General features: G+C 38.2%; 2 non-coding genes across 2 annotated transcripts; one reads left to right on the top strand and one right to left on the bottom strand.

Annotated features, from left to right (window-relative positions):
• Positions 1-1,534: 1,534 nt before the first annotated feature.
• On the top strand, positions 1,535-1,642 carry LOC112730951 (small nucleolar RNA R71). The gene has a single exon (XR_003166750.1). It is a non-coding gene; the product is annotated as a small nucleolar RNA R71 (small nucleolar RNA).
• Positions 1,643-10,478: 8,836 nt separating this feature from the next.
• Positions 10,479-10,585, bottom strand: LOC112731759 (small nucleolar RNA R71). The gene has a single exon (XR_003167521.1). It is a non-coding gene; the product is annotated as a small nucleolar RNA R71 (small nucleolar RNA).
• Between the last annotated feature and the right edge of the window lie 13,942 nt (positions 10,586-24,527).

Raw genomic sequence — 24,527 nt, forward strand, 5'->3', positions numbered from 1 at the left:
GAAGCTTTTCTTGCTTCCTCTCCATGGTTGCAGAGGGAGATCCTTGAGTTTTGAATACAAGGGAGTTCTCATTCCATTGAAGGACTATTTCACCTCTGTCAACATCAATCACAGCTCTTGCTGTGGCCAGGAAAGGTCTTCCTAGGATGATGGATACATCCTCTTCCTTTCCAGTATCCAGGACTATGAAATCAGTAGGTATGTAAAGGCCCTCAACCTTTACTAATACATTTTCTACTTGTCCATAAGCCTGTTTTCTTGAGCTGTCTGCCATCTCTAGTGAGATTTTAGCAGCTTGCACCCCATAGATTCCCAGTTTCTCTATTACAGAGAGGGGCATGAGGTTTATACCTGAACCAAGGTCACACAGAGCTTTAAAGATCATGGTGCCTATGGTATAAGGTAATATGAACTTTCCAGGATCCTGTCTCTTCTGAGGCAATGTCAGTTGGTCCAGATCACTTAGTTCATTGATGAACAAGGGAGGTTCAACTTCCCAAGCATCAATGCCAAATAGTTTGGCATTCAGCTTCATGATTGCACCAAGAAACTTGGCAGTTTGCTCTTCAGTAACATCCTCATTCTCTTCAGAAGAGGAATACTCATCAGAGCTCATGAAGGGCATAAGGAGGTTCAATGGAATCTCTATGGTCTCTAGATGAGCCTCAGAGTCTTTTGGTTCCTCAGAGGGAAGCTCCTTATTGACCACTGGACGTCCCAGGAGGTCTTCCTCCTTGGGATTCACGTCCTCTCCTCTCCTCACAGGTTCGGCCATGGCGCTTATGTCAATGGCCTTGCACTCTCCTTTTGGGTTCTCTTCTGTATTGCTTGGGAGAGTACTAGGAGGGATTTCAGTGATCCTTTTACTCAGCTGGCCCACTTGTGCTTCCAGATTTCTAATGGAAGACCTTGTTTCATTCATGAAACTTACAGTGGCCTTAGATAGATCAGAGACTAGATTTGTTAAATTAGAAGCATTTTGCTCAGAGTTCTCTGTCTGTTGCTGAGTTGATGATGGAAAAGGCTTGCTATTGCTAAACCTGTTTCTTCCACCATTGTTAAAGCCTTGTTGAGGCTTTTGATCCTTCCATAAGAAATTTGGATGATTTCTCCATGTTGAGTTATAGGTGTTTCCATAAGGTTCACCTAAGTAATTTACCTCTGCTATTGCAGGGTTCTCAGGATCATAGGCTTCTTCTTCAGAAGATGCCTCTTGAGTACTGTTGGATGCAGCTTGCATTCCATGCAGACTCTGAGAAATCATATTGACTTGCTGAGTCAATATTTTATTCTGAGCCAATATGGCATTCAGAGTATCAACCTCAAGAACTCCCTTCTTCATAGGCGTCCCATTACTTACAGGATTCCTTTCAGAAGTGTACATGAACTGGTTATTAGCAACCATGTCAATGAGTTCTTGAGCTTCTGCAGGCGTTTTCTTTAGGTGAATGGATCCACCTGCAGAAGTGTCCAGTGACATTTTTGATAGCTCAGATAAACCATCATAGAATATATCCAGGATGGTCCATTCTGAAAGCATGTCAGAAGGACACTTTTTGGTCAACTGTTTGTATCTTTCCCAAGCTTCATAGAGGGATTCACCTTCTTTCTGTCTGAAGGTTTGAACATCAGCTCTAAGCTTGCTCAGCTTTTGAGGAGGAAAGTACTTGGCTAAGAAAGCCGTGACCATCTTATCCCAAGAGTTCAGGCTGTCTTTGGGTTGAGAATCCAACCTTAATCTAGCTCTGTCTCTTACAGCAAAAGGGAAAAGCATGAGCCTGTAGACTTCAGGATCTACTCCATTAGTCTTAACAGTATCACATATCTGCAAGAATTCAGTTAAGAACTGAAAAGGATCTTCAGATGGAAGTCCATGAAACTTGCAGTTCTGCTGCATCAGAGAAACTAATTGAGGTATCAGCTCAAAGTTGTTTGCTCCAATGGCAGGAATGGAGATGCTTCTTCCATGTAAATTGGAATTAGGTGCAGTAAAGTCACCAAGCATTCTCCTTGCATTGTTGTTGGGTTCGGCTGCCATTTCCTTTACTTGTTCGAAATTTTCAATCAAGTTGTCTCTGGATTGTTGTAATTTAGCTTCTCTTAATTTTCTCTTCAGAGTCCTTTCGGGTTCTGGATCAGCTTCAACAAGAATGCCTTTTTCTCTGTCCCTGCTCATAAGAAAGAGAAGAGAACAAGAAAAGAAGAGGAAGCCTCTATGTCACAGTAAAGAGGTTCCTTATTGTTAGTAGAAGAAAAGAAGAAGAAATTCGAACACAGATAGAAGAGGGGGTTCGAATTTGGTGATGTTGTGAGGAAGAGATGTTAGTAAATAAATAAAATAAGATGAGAGAGAAGGAGGGAATTTTCGAAAATTAATTTTGAAAAGGAGTTAGTGATTTTTGAAAATAGTTTTTGAAAAATGTTAGTGATTTTCGAAAATTCAAATTTAAAATTTAAAATAATTAATAAATTAAAAAGAAATTTTGAAAAAGGGGGAAGATATTTTCGAAAATGAGAGAGAGATAGTTAGTTAGGTGGTTTTGAAAAAGATAAGAAACAAACAAAAAGTTAGTTAGTTAGTTGAAACAAATTTTGAAAAGATAAGAAGTTAGGAAGTTAGAAAAGATAAATTGAAAAGATATTTTTGAAAAAGATAAGATAAGAAGATATTTTTGAAAAGATATGATTGAAGTTAGTTTTGAAAAAGATTTGATTTTTAAAATCACAATTAATGACTTGATCCATAAGAAATCACAAGATATGATTCTAGAACTTAAAGTTTGAATCTTTCTTAACAAGCAAGTAACAAACTTCAAATTTTTGAATCAAAACATTAATTGTTTATGTTATTTTCGAAAATTTGGTATAAAAATAAGAAAAAGATTTTTGAAAAATATTTTTGAAATTTTCGAAAATAACCAAAAAATTTTGAAAAAGATTTGATTTTTGAGAAAGATTTTGAAAAAGATAAGATTTTCAAATTGAAAATTTGATTTGACTCATGAAAGCAACTTGATTTTAAAAAATTTTGAAAAAGTCAACTCAAATTTTTGAATTTGATGAGAGAAAAAGGGAAAGATATTTTTTTTTTGATTTTTGAAATTTTTATGAAAAACATGAAAAATATGCAATGCATGAAATTTTTAGATCAAAACAATGAATGCATGCAAGAATGCTATGAATATCAAGATGAACACCAAGAACACTTTGAATGTCATGATGAACATCAAGAACATATTTTTGAAAAATTTTTAATGCAAAGAAAACATGCAAGACACCAAACTTAGAATTCTTTAATGCTTAGACACTAAGAATTCAAGAATGCATATGATAAACATTAAAAGACACAAAACAAAAAATCATCAAGATCAAACAAGAAGACTTACCAAGAACAACTTGAAGATCATGAAGAACACTTATGAATTCATGATATTTTCGAAAAATGCAAGATGCATATGCAAGTGACACCAAACTTATGATATGACTCAAGACTCAAACAAGAAACACAAAATATTTTTGATTTTTATGATTTTCTGATTTTTTTTTGGATTTTTATTTTATATTTTTCGAAAATTAAAAGAAAAAGAAAAATAAGGATTCCAAAATTTTTAATATGAATTCCAGGAATCTTGCATTCTTAGTCTAAAGCTTCAGTCCAGGAATTAGACATGGCTCACTAGCCAGCCAAGCTTTCAATGAAAGCTCCGGTCCAAAACACTAGACATGGCCAATGGCCAGCCAAGCTTTAGCATGTAATTCAGATATGACATGCCTGACATACTCATTCCCAAAGGAATAGACATGGCTTTACAGCCAGCCAGGCTTCAACATGCTTCATGAAACACTAGAATTCATTCTTAAAAATTTTGAATAAAAATTTTTTTGAAATCATTTTTGTTATTTTCGAAAACAGATGAGAAAATTTTAGAAATATTTTTGAAAAATTTTTGAAAATAAAATAAAAAGAAAATTACCTAATCTGAGCAACAAGATGAACCGTCAGTTGTCCAAACTCAAACAATCCCCGGCAACGGCGCCAAAAACTTGGTGCTGTTGCCGGATCAAAAGGGAATCTGGCACTGATGTTACCGGACCAAAAGCTTGCCGAAAACTCAAAACAATCCCCGGCAACGGCGCCAAAAACTTGGTGCACGAAATTGTGATCTCCAGGCTCGAACAAATCCTGGTAATGGCTCCAAAGCTTGGTGCTCTGATCTTAATTCATAATTGTCACAACTTCGATACAACTAACCAGCAAGTGCACTGGGTCGTCCAAGTAATACCTTACGTGAGTAAGGGTCGAATCCCACGGAGATTGTTGGTATGAAGCAAGCTATGGTCACCTTGTAAATCTCAGTCAGGCAGATATAAAGTGATAATGGTGTTTTCGAATTTAATATAATAGAATAGGGATAGAGATACTTATGTAATTCATTGGTGAGAATTTCAGATAAGAGAATGGAGATGCTTTTCGTTCCTCTGAACCTCTGCTTTCCTGCTATCTTCATCCAATCAGTCTTACTCCTTTCCATGGCTGGCTTTATGTGATACATCACCACTGTCAATGGCTACTTTCGGTCATCTCTCGGGAAAATGATCCAATGCCCTGTCACGGCACGGCTAATCGTCTGGAGGCATCACCCTTGCCAATGGCTTCATCTTATCCTCTCAGTGAATAATATGCTCACGCACCCTGTCACGGCACGGCTATTCATCTGTCGGTTCTCGATCATGCTGGAATAGGATTTACTATCCTTTTGCGTCTGTCACTAACGCCCTGCAATCGCGAGTTAGGAGCTCGTCACAGTCATTCAATCATTGAATCCTACTCGGAATACCACAGACAAGGTTTAGACCTTCCGGATTCTCTTGAATGCCGCCATCATTCTAGCTTACGCCACGAAGATTCTGGTTAGGAGATCTAAGAGATACTCATTCTAGCTTAATTCATGTAGAACGGAAGTGTTTGTCAGGCACGCGTTCATAAGGGAGAAGGATGATGAGCGTCACACATAATCATCACCTTCATCACGTTCTTGGGTGCGAATGGATATCTTAGAAGCGAAATAAGAAGAATTGAATAGAAAACAGTAGTACTTTGCATTAATCTTTGAGGAACAGCAGAGCTCCACACCTTAATCTATGAAGTGTAGAAACTCTACCGTATGAAAATACATAAGTGAAGGTCCAGGCATGGCCGAGATGGCCAGCCCCCTAAAACGTGATCAAAGGATCATAAGGTAATCCAAAGATGCCTAATACAATAGTAAAAGGTCCTATTTATAATAAACTAGTCACCAGGGTTTACATGAGTAAGTAATTGATGCATAAATCCACTTCCGGGGCCCACTTGGTGTGTGTTTGGGCTGAGCCTGAGTGTAGCACGTGCAGAGGCCATTTGTGGAGTTGAACGCCACTTTCTGTGCCAGTTTGGGCGTTCAACTCTGGTTTTGGATCCTTTTCTGGCGCTGGACGCCAGATTTGGGCAGAAGGCTGGCGTTGAACGCCAGTTTACGTCGTCAATTCTTGGCCAAAGTATGGACTATTATATATTGCTGGAAAGCCCTGGATGTCTACTTTCCAACGCAATTGGAAGCGCGCCATTTCAAGTTCTGTAGCTCCAGAAAATCCACTTTGAGTGCAGGGAGGTCAGAATCCAACAGCATCAGCAGTCCTTTTTCAACCTCTGAATCTGATTTCTGCTCAAGTCCCTCAATTTCAGCCAGAAAATACCTGAAATCACAGAAAAACACACAAACTCATAGTAAAGTCTAGAAATATGAATTTAACATAAAAACTAATGAAAACATCCCTAAAAGTAACTAGATCCTACTAAAAACATACTAAAAATAATGTCAAAAAGCGTATAAATTATCCGCTCATCACAGACTCCAAGTCACTCTCGGTGCCGTCTACTGATTCGGTATGTTCCTCTAGAGAGGTCGAAGTAATAGCCGTATAATCCAACTGCCGTCTAGCTTGCCGACTGTGTAACAAAGTTCTTTCAATCTCAGGATCAAACTCGGCTAAGCAGGAATTCGGTTGAGACCGAGTCATCAAACTTGAGAGTCATAGCATACAAAAGAAATCTAGACTATAGCTAAGTACTAAAAGAAAGTAAACTATCTACAATATTCACATATTCACATAACCAATATCAAGGCATATGTTGCAATCATTCCCCGGCAACGGCGCCAAAAATTTGATGCATCCTCGTGGACTATGTTGGTATAGACTTTCTCAATAAATTCCCGTTGCAAGTATAACTCTTCCCAACAACAATCCTCGAGTATCAAATTTAGAAGGGAATTTAGTTGTCACAAGTTTAACCCCAATAAAAGTAACCGAAGTATTCAAACCTCGGGTCGTTTCACAAGGAATGGGCAAACATGTGCTTCAACATTGTTTAGAAATCCGGGGTTGCAAGTCATGAGCAAGAAATTAAACTAGGAATCTTAACAAGCAAGTAATCTTAGAATGCCAGAAACTAATTCAAACAACAAGAGCAATTTGCAAATAATTCCAAACTCATAGAATAACATCCAATGTAATTCTATTCTAAACTAAACAAGTAACTATAACTAAAATAACGCAACCAAGATTTTTGAGTTTTCAAATATGAATGGTAAAAGCAACTCTTGGCTAAGCATGGGAATTGAGGTCACCATCCTTGTCTCCATAGCAATTATTGACAATCATGAGGTACCAACCCACTAAGTCTACTTCTCAAAAGGCTTAAGTACGTATTGTCTACTCATAGGATTGAAGTACTTTAAATAGGTTTGATCACATCAACCCATAAGTCCCAACCTATCTACTAATTAAATTAGTAGTAAGTTAGTGTCAATGGGTATCAAATTGATAACCTAAGGTTCTCAAATCACCAATTCAATGAGACCCAATGACTTAAGGTCACTCAATTCCCTTAGCTTATGCTAAGAATGAAGAAAACTACTCTATAATCAAAGGAAATATTTCATCAAACACGTGGTGAGCATTAATAAAAGACATATTCAAATTGCAATTAACTTGGAACTAACAAGTACCCACTAACAATTATCAACATACAATCACTCAAACAACACAATTAATCATGGAAATCAACAATGCAACAATAACAAATCAAGATCTACAAGATTTATGAAATGGGTATAAAATGACAAACAACAAGGAAACATAAAACTAACACAAGATCTAAACAAAATTATACTAGAGAATTCAAATTAAACAATTAAAACTAGTAATTAACAAGATCCAATTGATGCTAGGGAATTTTGGCCAGTTTCACTGACCTTTTCTTTACTCTTTTAGAATAGTTTCATGCATTTTCTTAGGAAAAAAGCAAGGTTTGGGTAGAATTTCACTTACATCTTGATTTAAGCATACATTGTGCACTTTACATGATTTCATGAGAATTTTGCATGAATTAGATGACAAATTGGATGATGCATGTCTCATGATGTGGATTAGAACTTTGATGCACTGTATTGCTTGATTTCAGGACAAAGGAAGCAGGAAAGAGCCACGTTAGTCTAACTAACGTAACCACCAACGTGGAATAGGAGCTAGCTTGCAATGTTAATGAGAAAAGTAATCGCCAATAACGTCCTCGAAGCCATCATAGCACACGTTAAGAGTCACGTTAACTAAGTTAACGTGAATTTTAACGTGGAAGAAAGAAAGTGGAGCCAACGTTAGTGACACTCACCTTTGTCACTAACGTTGGACCAAGCTCATAAGTGGCCACGTTAAGAGCCACGTTAACTCAGTTAACATGGACTCTAACGTTGGGAAGCAAAAGAGAAGCCAACGTTAGTGACACTCTCCTTTTTCACTAACGTTGGCCAAGCCACAATGAGCCACGTTAGTTGCCACGTTAACTTAGTTAACGTGGAAGCTAACGTGGAGAAAGCAAGTAATCGCCAACGTTAGTGACACTTACCTTTGTCACTAACGTTGGAATGAGCCACAATAAGCCACTATGAGTCACGTTAACTCCCACGTTAACTTAGTTAACGTGGAAGCTAACGTTGAGGATAGGATGATGAGCCAACGTTAGTGACACTCACCTTTGTCACTAACGTTGGAGATGGCTATCATTACCACGTTAGAAGCCACGTTAACTTAGTTAACGTGGATTCTAACGTGGGAAGTAGGGGCACCTTGGAACGTTAGTGACAAAGGTAAGTGTCACTAACGTTCTCGAAGAATTGGCAAGCCTACGTTAAGAGCCACGTTAACTAAGCTAACGTAGACTCTAGCGTAAGGGGAAGGGAGGACTCTCAACGTTATTGGAAAAGGTGAGCCCCAATAATGTCTGCGAAGGACCAAGAGGCAACGTTAGTGGTCACGTTGGTGCCACTAACGTTGAAGTTAACGTGGATCATCCCTGGGTGAGGAACGTTAGTGGAAAAGGTGATTGCCACTAACGTTCTCGAACCCACACTCTCACTTAACGTTAACACCACTAACGCCCTGAGCTAAACACCCTGCCTACTTCACACTTTCTCTCTGCAAGTAAAGCTAAGCCCACTGAAGAGTATAACTACTTCAAATTCAAGATCCAAAGGCCCATATCCAAGACTTGAAGAACCAACTAGAATATCAGAAGAGTAGTATATATAGGGGTAGTTTTGAATTAGAAAGCAGCTTTTGGGGGATGGGAAATTGAGAACTACTCTCTGTATAATTTACTTTCTCTGCACTTCTAGTTCTATTTTTCATGATGTATTCTCCATCTTTGTTTTCCATTTCCAGAGCTATGAACAACTAAACCCCTTTCATTGGGTTAGGGAGCTCTGTTGTAATTTGATGGATCAATACTAATTTTCATTACTCTTCTTCTATCTTTTCTCTTGATTTTACTAGAAAGCTTTCAATCTTTATCCCATTGGGTAGTTATCTTGGAAAAGAAGCTATTCATACTTGGATCTCTTCTGAACCTTGGAAGAGGAATGAAGAGATCATGATAGAAATGCTTTCTCATGTTGGACCAAATTGAGTTTGGTTGGGTATGGTGACTATAATCCTACCAACACTTAATTTGGGAATGCATGTGGTATAATCAGTGACCATACTTCATCTCTTCTCATGAGCAATTGACCAAGGAATTGGCTATTGATCAAGATTTGAGAGATTGAATTACCAAGGAATTGGAATTCGATCACTTAAGATTGCCAAGGAGATCAATGAATGCATTGACTGAGGAAGAGATGAAAATGAACTTGATCCAGAGAATGCAATATCTCCTAAGCCCAATGAATCCCCATTTCTGATCTTACCCATTCTCTTTAATTTCTGCAATTTACTTTCATGAGCATCTTCCCCATTCCCATTTACAATTCTGCAATTTACTTTCCGTCATTTACTTTCAGCTCTTTACTTCCAGCATTTACATTTTCTGCTATTTACTTTCCCGCCATTTAATTTCCTGCAACTCTCAAACCAAATTCTACTTCGCTCAACTAGAACATTCCTCTAATTAAAGTTGCTTGACCAATCAATCCCTATGGGATTCGACCTCACTCTATTGTGAGTTTTTACTTGACGACAATTCGGTGTACTTGCCGAAGGAAAATTGTTGAGAGACAAGTTTCCGTGCTATCAAGTTTATGGCACCGTTGCCGGGGATTGATTTTGTATCAACAATGACTAAATTGGAGGATTACTAGATTGAGCATTTTTCTTTTGTTTGATTTAAATTTCTGTTTGAGTTAATTACTTTCAGTTCTAGTTATTTTCCTCCCTTCCCCCTACTCCTTTTTCTTAGTTATTTACCATTCAGTTCACTAACCCACTAACTGTTTGATATATTGCATCACTCACACTAACAGCAATTTTAGCAAGAGTACTTTCTGCATCTATTTCTTTGCTTGTGCCTTGTTGGTTGTATGACAGGGAGAAGAAGCGGGGCTTCAACTTCCTTTGATTCAGAACCAGAGAGGACCTTCCTTAGATTAAGGAGGGAAGCAAGAGGAAAGAGAGTAGTTGGTGCTGAGGAAGAGGAAGAGTACTTTGAACCAGACATGGAGGAGAATATGGAGAACCATCATGAAGAAGAGGCTCACAACCATGGCAGAGAAGGTCTAGCAAATAATGCTAGGCAACAGAGAAGAGTTCTAGACTCTTACATCAACCCAAACCCAGGAAACTGTGGGAGTAGCATCCAAAGGCCAACCATACATGCCAACAACTTTGAACTAAAGCCACAGCTCATCACCCTTGCTCAGAACCACTGTTCATTCGGAGGAGGCATCCAAGAAGACCCCAATCAATATCTAACCACCTTCCTGAGGATATGCGATACTGTGAAGTCCAATGGTGTTCATCCTGACACCTATAGACTACTTCTGTTTCCTTTCTCACTGAAGGACAAGGCATCTAAATGGCTGGAATCCTTCCCAAAGGAGAGTTTAGCAACCTGGGAAGATGTGGTGAACAAATTCTTGGCAAGATTCTATCCTCCTCAACGGATCAACAGGCTGAGAGCTGAGGTGCAAACATTTAGGCAGCAGGATGGTGAGACTCTATATGAAGCATGGGAGAGGTTCAAGGACCTGACAAGAAAGTGCCCACAAGATATATTCAATGAATGGGTGCAGCTACACATTTTCTATGAAGGCCTTTCTTATGAATCAAAGAAGGCAGTAGACCATTCATCCGAAGGATCTCTGAACAAGAAGAAGACCATTGAGGAGGCCATAGATGTCATTGAAACTGTAGCAGAGAATGACTATTCTATGTTTCTGAAAGAGGCAACACTAGAGGAGTGATGGAACTAAACAATGTGGATGCACTGTTGGCCCAGAACAAGCTTATTACCAAGCAGCTGGCTGACCTCACCAAGAAGATGGAGAGGAACCAAGTGGCAGCTATCACCACCTCATCAGCAACCCAAGAGGGAGTGAATGCGGAGGCAGAGGAGGAGCAAGAACAAGCCAATTACATTGGAAACTCACCCAGGCAGACCCATGATCCTTACTCCAAAACGTACAACCCTGGTTGGAGGAATCACCCAAACTTTGGGTGGGGAAATCAACAAGATCAAAGCCAAGATCAGAGATGTCACAACCCCAACAATCATGCAGCTCACCAACATTCCACACAGAGATCATATCAGCACCACCCTAACAACACCTCTCCACATCCATACCAAAACCAAAATGACCCAACTCACCCATCCACTCTCAACTCACCATCATCTGAAGAAAGACTCTCCAAAATTGAGAATCTGCTTGAAGGCATATGCAAAGAGATTCAAGATAATAAGGTATTCAAAGAGGAGGTGCGAGCTAGTATCAAGAACCAAGGGGACACCATCAAGAGGCTGGAATTTCAAGTGGGATACTTATCTGAAAATATTCCCAAACCTACTCATAGCTTCCCAAGTGACACAGAGAAAAATCCGAGAGGTGAAGTAAAGAAAGTCAGATGGGAAGATTGCAAGATGGTTACTATAAGCAATAAGGAGACTAAGGAAAAGCAAAACGAGCCATTAGAACAACTTGGAGAGACATCAGCAGAGAAACAGGAAAAAGATCACCAGTAACCCAAAATTTCACAAAAAGAACTGACACAGAAGGAGCTGCTGAAACTCTATGCACCGTTTCCCCAATTACTCAATGGTGCTGTAGAGAAGAGAATATACTCAAGGTTCCTTGACCTGTTTGCATCCCTCCATGTAAACATACCATTCATCAAGGCCCTCCAACAAATGCCCTCATATATTAAGTATATGAAGGAGCTGTTGACCAGGAAAAGCTCACTCAAGGGAGGACAAACAATAGTGATGAATAAGGAGTGCAGTGCTCTCATTCAACCAGAGTTGCCTATAAAAAGGAAGGACCCAGGGAGTTTTCACATCCCCTGTGCCATAGGAGAAACAATGTTTGATAAAGCACTCTACGATTTGGGAGCAAGCATCAACTTAATGCCTTTATCCCTTATGAAAAGGCTGCAGATCAATGAGGTAATACCCACAGATGTAGTCATCAGGCTGGCTGACAAAACTCAAAAACAAGCAGTAGGAGTGGTTGAAAATGTGCTGGTGAAGGTGGGAAAATACTTCCTTCCCACAGACTTTGTCATCTTGGATATGGAAGAAAGTTACACTCACCCAATCATATTGGGAAGACCGTTCTTAGCTACAGCCAGAGCACTCATAGATGTGGAGTGAGGGGAGCTAATTTTGAGGATCCATGATGAACAATTCAGCTTCAATGTCTTTAAACTCTCACAAGAAACAGATCATAATGAGATACTGAGGGAGGAGGCAAGCACTGAAGCACAACTAACACCTCTAGAAAACCACTTGGTTGAAGAACAAGGCAATCAACAGCTGTCACAGCTCAAGGAAAATAAGGAAAATAAGAGGTGAATGGAGAATTGAGGGAGTTTGATCAAGAAGTGGATTGCATCATCAATGATTTTTTGTCCACCTTGATCAACCCCCTCAATGATCTAGAAGATCCCTTTTCTCTTGATTTTGAGAAAGGTAAGGAAGAGCCTGAAAGGGATGGTGAGGAAGAGGTGATCATCCAAGAAGTGGAGGCATACATGCAAGAATTTACAAGAGTGACTCCAACCCAAGGGCAATTTGAGTGGGTAACAATATCTTCAATGAGTTTCATAGGCCCATGCCAATATGCTCTTTTGGAAATGGATCACCAACTTAAGGTGCTTCTTGGGGTGTTAAATGGTGAAGCAATGGGTGTTGGTTGTCAAAGGAATTCAAGAAACAAGTTGTGCAAGGTCCAATTTAGAGGAGTCCAACATTCAAGTGGGTGCTTTTAAGGTACTTGGGGAGGTTGTTCATCTAAAGGTACAAGTGAAAGTCAACAAGAGGATGATAGAGAAACCAAAGTGTGGGACCGGGCATACCTCTTTATGACAAACGATTTTGGAAACCAGTTTCTTGCTTGAGGTTACTTGAGAGCTTAATGTACTTCGTTTGGGATCCCGGAGGATTTTTTAAGAGCAAGCATGGATGGCAACTCAAGGATGGATGGAAGCACAAGCCGCCTTGATGTGAGGTCCAACCAAAAGTCCAACTTGAGGACTTAAAACCAAATGCTAGGTGGGAGACACCCCACCAAGGTAATATCCTTCCAACCTTTCTTTCTTTTAGTATTTGTTATTGAATTTTGTCTCTTGGATTAGTATATTTTGATTGCATTCTAGGCTTAAGTTAGTTGCATTTTATGTTTGATCATGTGTTTTTGGTGAATGATGTGTTTTGGGCTTGAAAAACCTTGATTGATATCACGGTTGGTGCCTTAGAGGCTTTAAAAATATTGCAGAAACAGAGTTCTGTGCGTGCGCACAGCCTCGTGTGCATGCACATTTCCCTTGTTTTTCCATACCTGTGCGTGCGCACAAAAGTGTGCGTACGCACACCCATTGTAGCATGCTCTGTTTGCAGCACTCGCACCCTCTATGCACGCGTACCCCCCAACATTTTCATTTTGTGCGCGCGCACACTGTCTTGTGCGTATGCACACATGGTCATTTTATGTTAAAAAAAATGAAGTGTTCTGTGCATGCGCACACAATTGTGCGCACGCACAAGTCTTGAAACCCCCTCGGCCAGTAGCGCTCGCACGTCCTGTGCGTAGGAACGCCCCCAGAATTTGCTAGTGTGCGTACGCACACACCTTTGTGCATACGCACGGGTCACATTCTGGGCAATAATGAGGAAGGATGCCCTGTTGCGCCACTCCTCACCCCTTTTCTTTTTTCTTTCTTTCTTCTTCTACCTCCCTAACCAAACCCAACCCTTTTTCCGGCGACCACTACCGTCGCCGTCCGACCGCTGCCGCCGGCGCTGGAACCACCACCGTCACCACCCCCTTCTCTCTCTCTCTCTCTATTCCTTCTCTTTTCTTCTTCTTCTTCTTTCTTATCTCTTCTTTCTTTCTTCTCTTCTCTGGCGAAGTTCTGCCGCCGTGAGCCTCGCAGTGGCTAACACAAGTGCCACTGTTGCCTATCCTTTTCTTGTCTATTCTTCATCTTTTCCATTTTTTTGTTTTAATATTCCTTTTTATGCTTAGTTGCTTGCTTAATTTTTTCTTTCTTTATTTAACTTTGATTATTTAGCTTAACTTTTGCTTAATTGCTTGGTTGTTGCTTTGCAAGTGTTCAATTCTGACTTATGGGTTGGTGATGTTTAAATTCTTGGCCTGAATTTATTGAATAGGTGCACTGCACTCCATGTGTTTGACATATTGCCTAAATGAATCTTGAGTTTAATTCATATGTTGTCATGACCATATGTGTTAGACTATAACTTTGTTTGGCATTCTAATTAAGAATTGTGCACTTTTGAATGATTATAATGTTATTTTGGATTGGAATTTCAATCATGAACTTGTTCATTGTCTTGAGTTGCTAGTACCAAATTGATTTAGAAATTGACTTTTTGTCTCTTATTTGGTGAAAATTTTAACAAGTACATAATGAATTTCATAAATTGAATGGAATTTCTTGTTCATCATGGTTTTTATGTCAATATAATCACATCACAACGTATTTGCTCCTTGTTAATGCTTTGCATTTGTTTGAGTTGACTTGACTTGATTCTTATCAAGACTTGTCACTCTTTGTAGCAAGCACCTTCCCATGTGATTATTGCCTTATTCTTACGGATGAATAGGTAATTTCTCTTTGTATTGGTTATTATTTGTTATGCTATTTTATATCAATTTTTCACTTTCACTTGCACAACTTCAATATCCCATAATTCATACATTCAATTCACTTTTGTTGTAGTTGTCTAAGTTTGCATGTGCTTAATTAATGCTCATTCATTGCTTGCATCTTAGGCCAGTTAGTTGAGGAACTCATGCTTACTTTTTTTATTGTGTAGATGTCGTTTTAACTGGCCGTTGTGTGTATTCTAACCGTGAGAATCATTGGAATACACACACGGCTCGATTTTTATTATCATATCACATCACTATGCAACTTCCTCAATTAGATGCTTAATTGCTCTCTCCTTCACCTTTTGTATGTTACCTGCCTATCAGTTCTAATTATACTTTATTTTTTCTTTTCGAGGATGAAACATGAAGGCAAGAAGCCGGGAGAAGAGAAGGACACCGAGAATGGAGATGCCGAGCATGCTTTGGACTTGGCAATCTCCACACAACCCAAGCCCCGCATCCGCCAACCGAAGGTGGAAGAACTTAGAGACACACCCCCCAGATCGTGTTCGTGCATGGAGGACCGTGCAACGCTTAAGTGTGGAGGAGGATTCGTCATTTTGGGGTGTAAATTCTCTTTTCCGAACACTTTGTACTTTATTTTTGTTTCTTTTTACTATGTTTTTTGTAGATATTTAGAGTGTTTTTGATTGTTTCATTGCATTTTCTTTTAGTATATATCATAGTTATATCTATTGTGTTTTTTGTATCTTTTTCTTAGTATATATTTTATAGATAGAAGTTGTGATTGGATGATGTGAATATCATAGCACCTAGTTCAATTTTGTCCTAATTGTTCATGTTAGTTTCTGCATTGTTGAAAATTAGGCATAGAACTAGGAAATTTTGAAAAATTTGCATCCGTCACAACATACATACATATAGGAAATAAATTTTGGTGAAAAACAACAAAGATTTCCAAGAATTTTGTTCAAGGGCACTCTATTGAATTGATTGAGAAAATTGTTTTTCAAACTTGCTTGAATGATTTTATTCTGGAACATAGAAGAGTAAAGAACAAATACCTTGTGAGTTTTTGAGCTATATTGAGTGGTTACACATTTTAACCACTAATTTTGTTCATTGTGTGTTATGTCTTTTCTATGATTGTAATCTTGGTTTTGCTTGATTCTTTATTTCCAACGATTGATGTTTTGAATTGCATTGAGCATGATTGAGGCCATCTTTGATAAAAGCTTACTTTACCCATATGGCCTACCCTTTGCATCTACCATTGTTAACCCCTTTGAGCTTTATCTACCCCTTTGAGCTTTATCTACCCCATTGTTCTTGATATTAGCACATCACAACCTTAAGCGAAAAACCATGAATTTACCTTGGATTGTATCCTTGATTAGCTTAGGTTGAGGAGTGTATTTCATTTAAGTGTGGAGGAATCTTTGGGAGGAACTTTGGTAGAAAAGAAAAACAAAATATTTTGGGTATGTATTGAAAGAAAAATTTTGAAAATGGGTGCACATTCATGTGTCAATTTGCTTTAACCATATGCATTTGTCATAAAAAAAAAGAAATAGAAAAGAAAAAAATGAAATGAAAAAAATAATAAGAGGGGACAAAGGTTGCCCCAAAGAAAAGAAAAAAATTAATAAGGAATGCATATGTGTTTTGAATAAAAACTAAGGCATGAATGTGTGTGAAAAGAAGTAATGGGTGGTTAGAATGCATTTTTGTGATTTGGTTGATATAGGTTGAGTGGGATACCTGAGCTAATCAAAGATCCAATTCTTTAGTCCACTTAGCCATATCTATCCCACCTTAACCCTATTCTCATTACAACCTTCTAAAGACCTCATGATATTTGCATTCATGCATCACTTGTTGTTGATTGTTAGATGAAAAGCAAATCCTTGAAAACATGATTAGGAAGAGAGTTGAGTGATTAAACCCTTAGACACCAAGTGATTAGGGCGTATACACACACCTAGTGAGGGTTTAATTACTCAATTCTGTGTTTCCATACACCTTATCATGCATTCTTGCAAGTTGCTTCATTTTAACGAGTTAAATCAATTCTCTAGATTTTTCTTGCATTGGATTATTCCTTGCTTTGCTCTATATGTCTATACTCTTGCTTGGGAATTTGATTGCTTGTTTTCACCAATTCCATAGGAATTTCATAGATAGATAGATAGATATAGATAGTATATAGTATACCTTGCATGCATATAGATAGTTGCATTCAATAAGTTGGTTACCCCTTTGATTATTTTCCTTGTTGGTTTAGCATGAGGACATGCTATTGTTTAAGTGTGGGGGAATTGATGAATCCATGTTTGACGATATATTTTAGCTTGATTTGGATGGGCTTCGTCACATAAACTCACACTTAAGTACTCAAATAGCATACTTTTGTGATTTCTCCCTAATTTGGACATAAATGTGAAAACATGCGTTTTTGTGCCTAAATTAGTGATTTTAATTCCACTTTCATGCCATTTAATGCCGTGATATGTTTTGTGAGTAATTTCAGGTCATTTTGGCAAGATTGGCTAAGCAAAAGTAGAAGAAGGCATGTAGAAGGGAGAACACATGAAGAAAACAAGGAAAAGCACGCACAGGCAAGTGTGCTTGCGCACAAGCTTGCGTGCGTACGCACAAGAGGAAATTTGCATGTGTGCATGCGCACAAGTACCTGTGCGTATGCACAGGTCAACATTCAGGCAAGTGTGCGGACGCACACATCTATGCGTCTGCACAGGTCCCTGCACGTGATTTTATTAATGAAACGCGTGCTGTGCGCTTTTTGAGGGCTTTTGGCCCATTTTGAAATGCTTGGATGCTGATTTTGGAGTGCTATATAAGGGGAATTTAACACGTATAAAGGGAGAGGCTTTCATTAGGTTAGATTAGGTAGAGAGTAATTAGGAGTAGGAGTAGGAGTAGTGTAGCATTGCTCTCTTAGGGTTTCATTTTCCATTACCATTGTAGCATTTTATAGAAGTTTTGATCTTTGATTTTGCTCAACTCTTTTGTAAGTACTCTCAATTTCCTCTTTAATTATAGCACTTTTACTTTCATTTCCCCTTGGTTCAAGCACTTTGTTTATAATTGCAATTTTGAGTTGTTGAAGTTTTGATTGATGAATTAAATATTTCATGCTTCTTTTATGTTTGATTGCTTGTCTATATTTGGTTTTGTTGATAGTTGCTTATAGTTTTCTTTCTTTCCTTACAACTTTGCATGTTTTACTTTTATGCATACAAGGTTTTTGTGAAAATGCCAACTTTAGAATTTGAGTAGATATTTCCACCTTGGCTTGGGATTTGAGTTCCAAGGATACTAGAGTCATAATGTCTGACATTTAGTGGTATTTCTTGGGGAGTTAGTTGACTCTTGTTTCCATCTAGTTTGGAAAGTTGGTTAGGACTTATGGATTAAAGTCAATTATGCTTGCTTGACTTACTCCTCGATGGTTGGGGTTAACTAAGCGAGATTAACTCATGATAATTGCCATAGTTCTGGTTATGTCAATGATAGGATTCCTTGGATCCTCTTATTCCCAAGTCAAGGCTCTTTTACATATCTTTGCATTTTCACTAGTTTTGATCTTGTTCCTTGTTACTTGAATTAATTCCCAATTTTGCTCATTCCTTATTTCTTTGATTACTTGGTTCCTTTAATCTTTTGTTCTTTGATAGAAAAACCCCTTTTGTCCTCTTAACAACCGAGAGAGAAACACTTCTACTTGTATCATAGGGAAAATGACCCAAGGTTTCATCACTCTCGGTTAATTATTGATTTGAAAATTAAACTTTGATTTTGAGGATTATTTGTTGGTTTGGACTATACTACCAACGAAGAAATTATTTTGCTAAATTTCCTAACCATCGTAATCCTCTTCATCATGGTCTGCCATTAAATTCTAAGACCCACTCCTATCTTTGATCTCTAAATCAAATTTTTGCAGCAACAATATCCAATGGATTAACCTTGGTTTGGACTCCTTTTTTGCAAACAGATATTTTAGAGCTGCATGGTGTGAGTAAACTACCACCTTAGTACCAAGTAAGTAGGCTCGAAATTTATCCAGAGCAAAAACGATAGCCAAAAGCTCTTTTTCAGTGGTAGTATAATTAGACTGAGCAGTGTCTAAGGTCTTAGAATCATAAGCAATTATATAAGGATCCTTAACTACGCACTGAGCCAGCACCGCTCCTACTGCAGGGTTGGAGGCGTCACACATTATCTCAAATGGCTGACTCCAGTCAGGCCCTCTCACAATCGGGGCTTGAGTCAAGGCAATCTTCAGCTTATGAAACACTTCTATGAAGTCCTTATTCAACTCGAACTCAAGGTCCTTCTACAGCAGTCAGGATAAAGGCAATGCTACCTTACTGAAGTCCTTGATAAATTGCTGGTAGAAACCTGTATGACCAAGAAACGAACGTACTTCCCTCACAGAGGAGGGGTAAGGTAAACCAGAAATAACATCTAACTTTGCTGGATCAACAGAGATACCAATATTAGAAACAACATGTCCTAGAACAATACCTTATTTTACCATAAAATGACATTTTTCAAAATTCAGTACAAGGTTTGAACTAACACACCTTTCTAATACTCTAGCTAAACTATCCAGACAAAGGTCAAATGAATTACCATACACACTAAAGTCATCCATAAAAACTTCCATACAGCTCTCAAGAAGATTTGAGAAAATACTCATCATGCATCTTTGAAACGTAGCTGGTGCATTACATAAGCCAAAAGGCATTCTTTTATATGCATACGTTCCAAAGGGACATGTAAGAGTAGTTTTCTCTTGATCCTCAGGAGCTATATGAATTTGAAAATAGCCAGTGTAACCATCTAGAAAATAGTAGTGTGATTTACCTGATAGGCGATCAAGTATTTGATCGATAAACGGTAACGGGTAGTGATCCTTGCGAGTAGCTTGGTTGAGGCGCCTATAATCAATGCACACCCTAGTAGCCATGAGTTCCCCATGCTCATTCTTTACTGTTGTGACGCCAGACTTCTTGGGTACCACCTATACTGGGCTAACCCATTCACTATTCAAGATTGGATAAATGATGTCAGCTTCAAGCAGTCTGGTCACTTCCTTCTTGACAACTTCTAAAATGGTGGGGTTCAACCACCTTTGAGGTTGATGGATAGGCCTTGATCCCTCTTCTAAATATATGCAGTGCTCACAGACTTGAGGGCTAATGCCTACTATATCTGCCAAGCTCCACCCAATAACTTTCTTGTGTCTTCTCAGCACACTAATAAACCGCTCCTCTTGTTGGGAAGTGAGTTCTCTTGCAATAATAACTGGGAGCTTCTGATTATCCTCGAGGTAAGCATACTTGAGGTGGGATGGAAGGAGCTTCAACTCCATTTTTAGCTCATGGCTGGGCACTTGATCATCTAGAGCCATTGGTGGTGGCAAAGTATCTTCAGTAAGCTCAGAGGGTTTCCCACACTTGCAACTTGCTCCATGTGCATCTCTTCTACTTCTTCTTGATGAACTTCAGCCATTGTCTCATTAATGATGTCACACTGGAAGATGGAGTGATCTTCCAGAGGGTGCTTCATAGCTTCATCCAGGTTGAAGCTCACTGCTCTGCCATCTATCTCAAAAGAGTAAGTTCCTGAGATGGCATCTAATTTGAACCGCGAAGTCTTCAGAAATGGCCTTCCAAGCAGGATGGATGATGGTCTTCCTGAGTCATTAGGGGGCATCTCCAAAATGTAGAAGTCAATAGGGAATGTCAACCCCTTAATGCTCACCAGCACGTCTTCAGTAATTCCAACCACTGAGATTATGCTCTTATCTGCCAAAACAAAACATGCTGCTGACCTTTTCAAGGGTGGGAGCCTCAAGGCATCATATACAGATAATGACATAATACTAACACATGCACCTAAATCACACATGCAGTCAAAAAAATTGTACACCCTCAATGGTACAAGTTGTAATGACCCAATTTTCAGTACGCCTAGGACATACCAGAAACTGAGTGCTACTAATTTGTCATCCTAATTATTATCTATTATTTATTATATGAGCCTGATTTGTTGTTAAAAGCGTAGTTAGTTAGCGAGGTACTTTTTTTTGAAAATGTTTGGATTAATAAACAGAATCATTCATAATCAATTCAGAACTGATAACAGATAAAACAATTATAAACAACCACACATAAATATATCACAAGTAGTCAACAACATTCAGTGATTCAGCCTTTATTAGAGTATAGACTTTTAGTTAGAACACCCCTAGATATAGCTAAATAATATCTATATACATATATATACATACAATATCCCAGGTCCTGACCTGTTCAAGAGGTCCCTAAGCTGGCACCTAGGCTAGCCTAGACTCTAAACTCACCTGGTCCCTTTAAACTACTAAAGCGAGGAAAAGTACGTTCTAGGTCTTCAAAACTCAAGTCAGGTGGAACGTCACCAAAAGGTAGAACATCATCTGCTACTCCTCTGCACGATCAGACATTGCCATAGGACGTCTCTCTGGTACCTCATCAAGTAGCCACATAACAGAAGTCTTGTACACAGGATTTAGGTTAAAGTTCACATACAAACGGGGTGCAGACATTGGCTGGTCTCATAGTATATACATATAAACAGAGAACAGGATTCACCCTAGACTCAGAAAACTATCTAGAGCGGAATCTTTTTTGCAAACCGTCGTCAGCGAACTACGGAAAGGAACTCTTGCTTCCATCTGAAGGGGGAAGGGAGAGAGAAGAGGTAAGAACTGGGGAGTTCTTAGTAGGGTCGGGGTTATTAGTTAAGTTTATTAATTATATGTTGTTTTGCAAACAAATGGCAAAATACAGAAAGCAGTAAATAGAAGATGAAGATAAATAGAGGAAATAGAGAAATAGAAAATAGAACACAAACAGAAGGATACAAGAAAATACAAAACAGACACAGAGAATAGAATACAAACAAGGAAAGCATAAATTCATACCACAATCATAACAAAGGAAATGCACAACCAAGTATGATGCATGTCTAGCCCTAGTGCAGGTAATGAGCTCATTTGTCGGTTACATACCCGCTCCCGACGTTACCCGGAGTCCTCTGACCAGGTAAGGCTTCCCTGCTGGCAATGCCCCTCGCAAGGGTCCTTTGACTTGCAGGGCGGCACTATCAACCCACTGCAAGAGTCCTTTGACTTGCATGGCGGAGCTAGTTAACTTATATCTGCCTAACACACTCTCTGTAAGAGTCCTTTGACTTGCAGGAGCATACACACACTCTCACTGTAAGAGTCCTTTAACTTACAGGAGCATACACACATTCTCACTGTAAAGGTCCTTTGACTTACAGGAGTATATGTTAGTCGTGTGTTCTCGATACCTCTGTAACAGTCCTCTGACTTACAGAATAGCATTATAGCTAAGTATCCCAGGAAAGCACTCTCAGTGGTCGTACCACCATCTATCTGACTGTCTTCACACAGCAGATCATCACATAATCATTCTCATTATCATCATTCATTATCATTCTCATTATTCATCATCACTTTCACATTCTTATGCAGTACCTCTTTCTTTCTCTGTTCAATCATGCCATACAAACTTTACAGCTTTTACTTTTACAACATCGTAACTCAAACCATTTCTCTTTATCACATTACTCTTTTCTCTTTTTCTTTTTACTCTGCTCTGATTACTCTTTTCTCTGTATCTCTTTACTTTTCTCAGGTTACTCTGTTCTCTGTGTTTCTTTACTCTACTTTGATTTCTCTTCATAACATATGTATTTAAAGCTTATGTAAATTTCGGTATGAATAGTTCACCTGTCCCAAGTATAGGTTCATTAAGTCTATACTGAAACAGTTTAACTTTTCATATAATACCTAACCCTACTCGCAACTCAAGGACTAACTATGTTGTCCTAGTTCGTTCACTAATCTCTGTCTGTTTTTCTGTTATTAAAACTTTACAGACTTTTCTTCGACTTTTATCTTCTCTTCAACTTTTTATCTTTTATTTATCTTTGCCTCACTAATATGTTCTTACCACTCCCTAAGTGTTTTATGAAGGTAGTTATGAGATTCTGCGCTTAAAGTTGTCTTTCTAAAGCTTTTACAGAGCTGCCTTTTCCGCATTATTTTATTATTTTTATTAAAATATTATTTTTAATTAAATATTATTATTTAATATTTTATTATTATTTATTATTTTATTAATATATTTTCGAAAATTAACTTACCTTTTACTTTTAACCTTTAAAATTTACTTTTTACCACCCGTAACTTTTAATATTTCTACTTTTACCACCTTAACTTTCAGAAATTACTAAATAACTCCTTAAACACCAAAATTTTTACTTCCTTGCCCTTTTAAGGATCTAAAGCCTGTTCTTCATTGTTCTTCATCACACTCAAAGTGTTCTTCATGTTCTTCATAAATTCTTCAGATTCTTTCTCTATTTTTACCCGTTTTTCAGTCTTTTCAGCAACTCATTTTTACCATAATTCATAATAAATTAGCAGCCACTAAAACCCCATATTTTCTATATTATTTCAACACAAATTGAACCTCAATTTAAGCTTAGGGTTTTGTTTTCCAGCAGCCACAAGAACACACATTCATAGCTTGAATTTCATCAAATTTCATCAAATTTTCACCAAAATTTCAACAAGAATTACTCATACAAACAATCAATTTCAAGCACAGCCAAACTATATCATAATCACACAACTCAAACACAATCAATCAAGACTAAATTCGTCAAACCCTACCTGGTTTTGCTGCTCCTAATTCAGTTAGACTTTCAGGTGGTCCTTTAGCACTTTTTCCTCCTAAATCACATCAAGAACAACTTTAAATCCAAAAATCCTCAACTAACTAAATCTCCCTCAGCACGTTAGGAGGTGATTTCTAACCTTAGACTTGCTGGAAAGTCACGTTTCTTGGCCCTCAAGTCAAGTTAATCATGATTCCTAAGGAAGAACATCAAGAAAACACATGTTTAAGCATGTTTCCTTGAAAACCGAATTGAAAGGGGAAAGGAACAGCCATATCACCTTATTTTCAGCCTTGATAAGTTACATGGTTATGTAGAGGAAGAAGAGAGGATCATTTTGGTGAAATCGGAGTTTTGGTTCAGAAGAAATAAAGCTTTGAAGATTAAGTGTTCATGAAGTTTTCTCTCTTTTCTCTCCTTTCAATTTCGGCCAAAGGGAGTAAATGACCAGCCTTGGAGTGTTTTGGGGGTGTAAGGTGAGTTGTGATTGGTTGGCTTGGAGGTGGGTTAAAATAATATTAAAATATCTCAGGTGTATAACTACTAAAACTAGATGTATCGGAATACTTGTAAAAATAACTCTAAAAATTATTTTCTGAGCTACTAGCATAAATGACACTAGTAACATATTTATTATGATAATAAAACATGTATGATGAGGCCTTCGCATTGCTAAAGTCATCAGAGAGTGCTGGTGCTAAGCTGTACCAGTAAACTGTGAAACCGGTTAAACCGATTTTCTGTTTTTAACTAAAATAGACCAAGTAACCTTATAATATCATTCAAGCATCTTCTAATACTAATATAATGATAATATTATACTATTATCTCTCTTCTCTCATAAGTCGAGTCCGGTTCATCAAACTGAGACTATTTACGAAAACTACAATCAGAACTCCTGACCGATACGGTTCAAAAACTACGTTCTTCGCAATTGCGTTGTCGGGCTTGTCTCAACTAAGGTCCTGAGTTAAAGATAATATAATGACATTGAGGATTGATATTCTTGATGATACAGAACATGTGTTCCCTTTATTGATCTTTCGGAGAAATTCGTGTCTTCAAAAAAGATCTCGCGTACTCGAA

Source organism: Arachis hypogaea, chromosome 12 (genome assembly GCF_003086295.3).
Source record: "Arachis hypogaea cultivar Tifrunner chromosome 12, arahy.Tifrunner.gnm2.J5K5, whole genome shotgun sequence".
Lineage (NCBI taxonomy): Eukaryota > Viridiplantae > Streptophyta > Magnoliopsida > Fabales > Fabaceae > Arachis > Arachis hypogaea.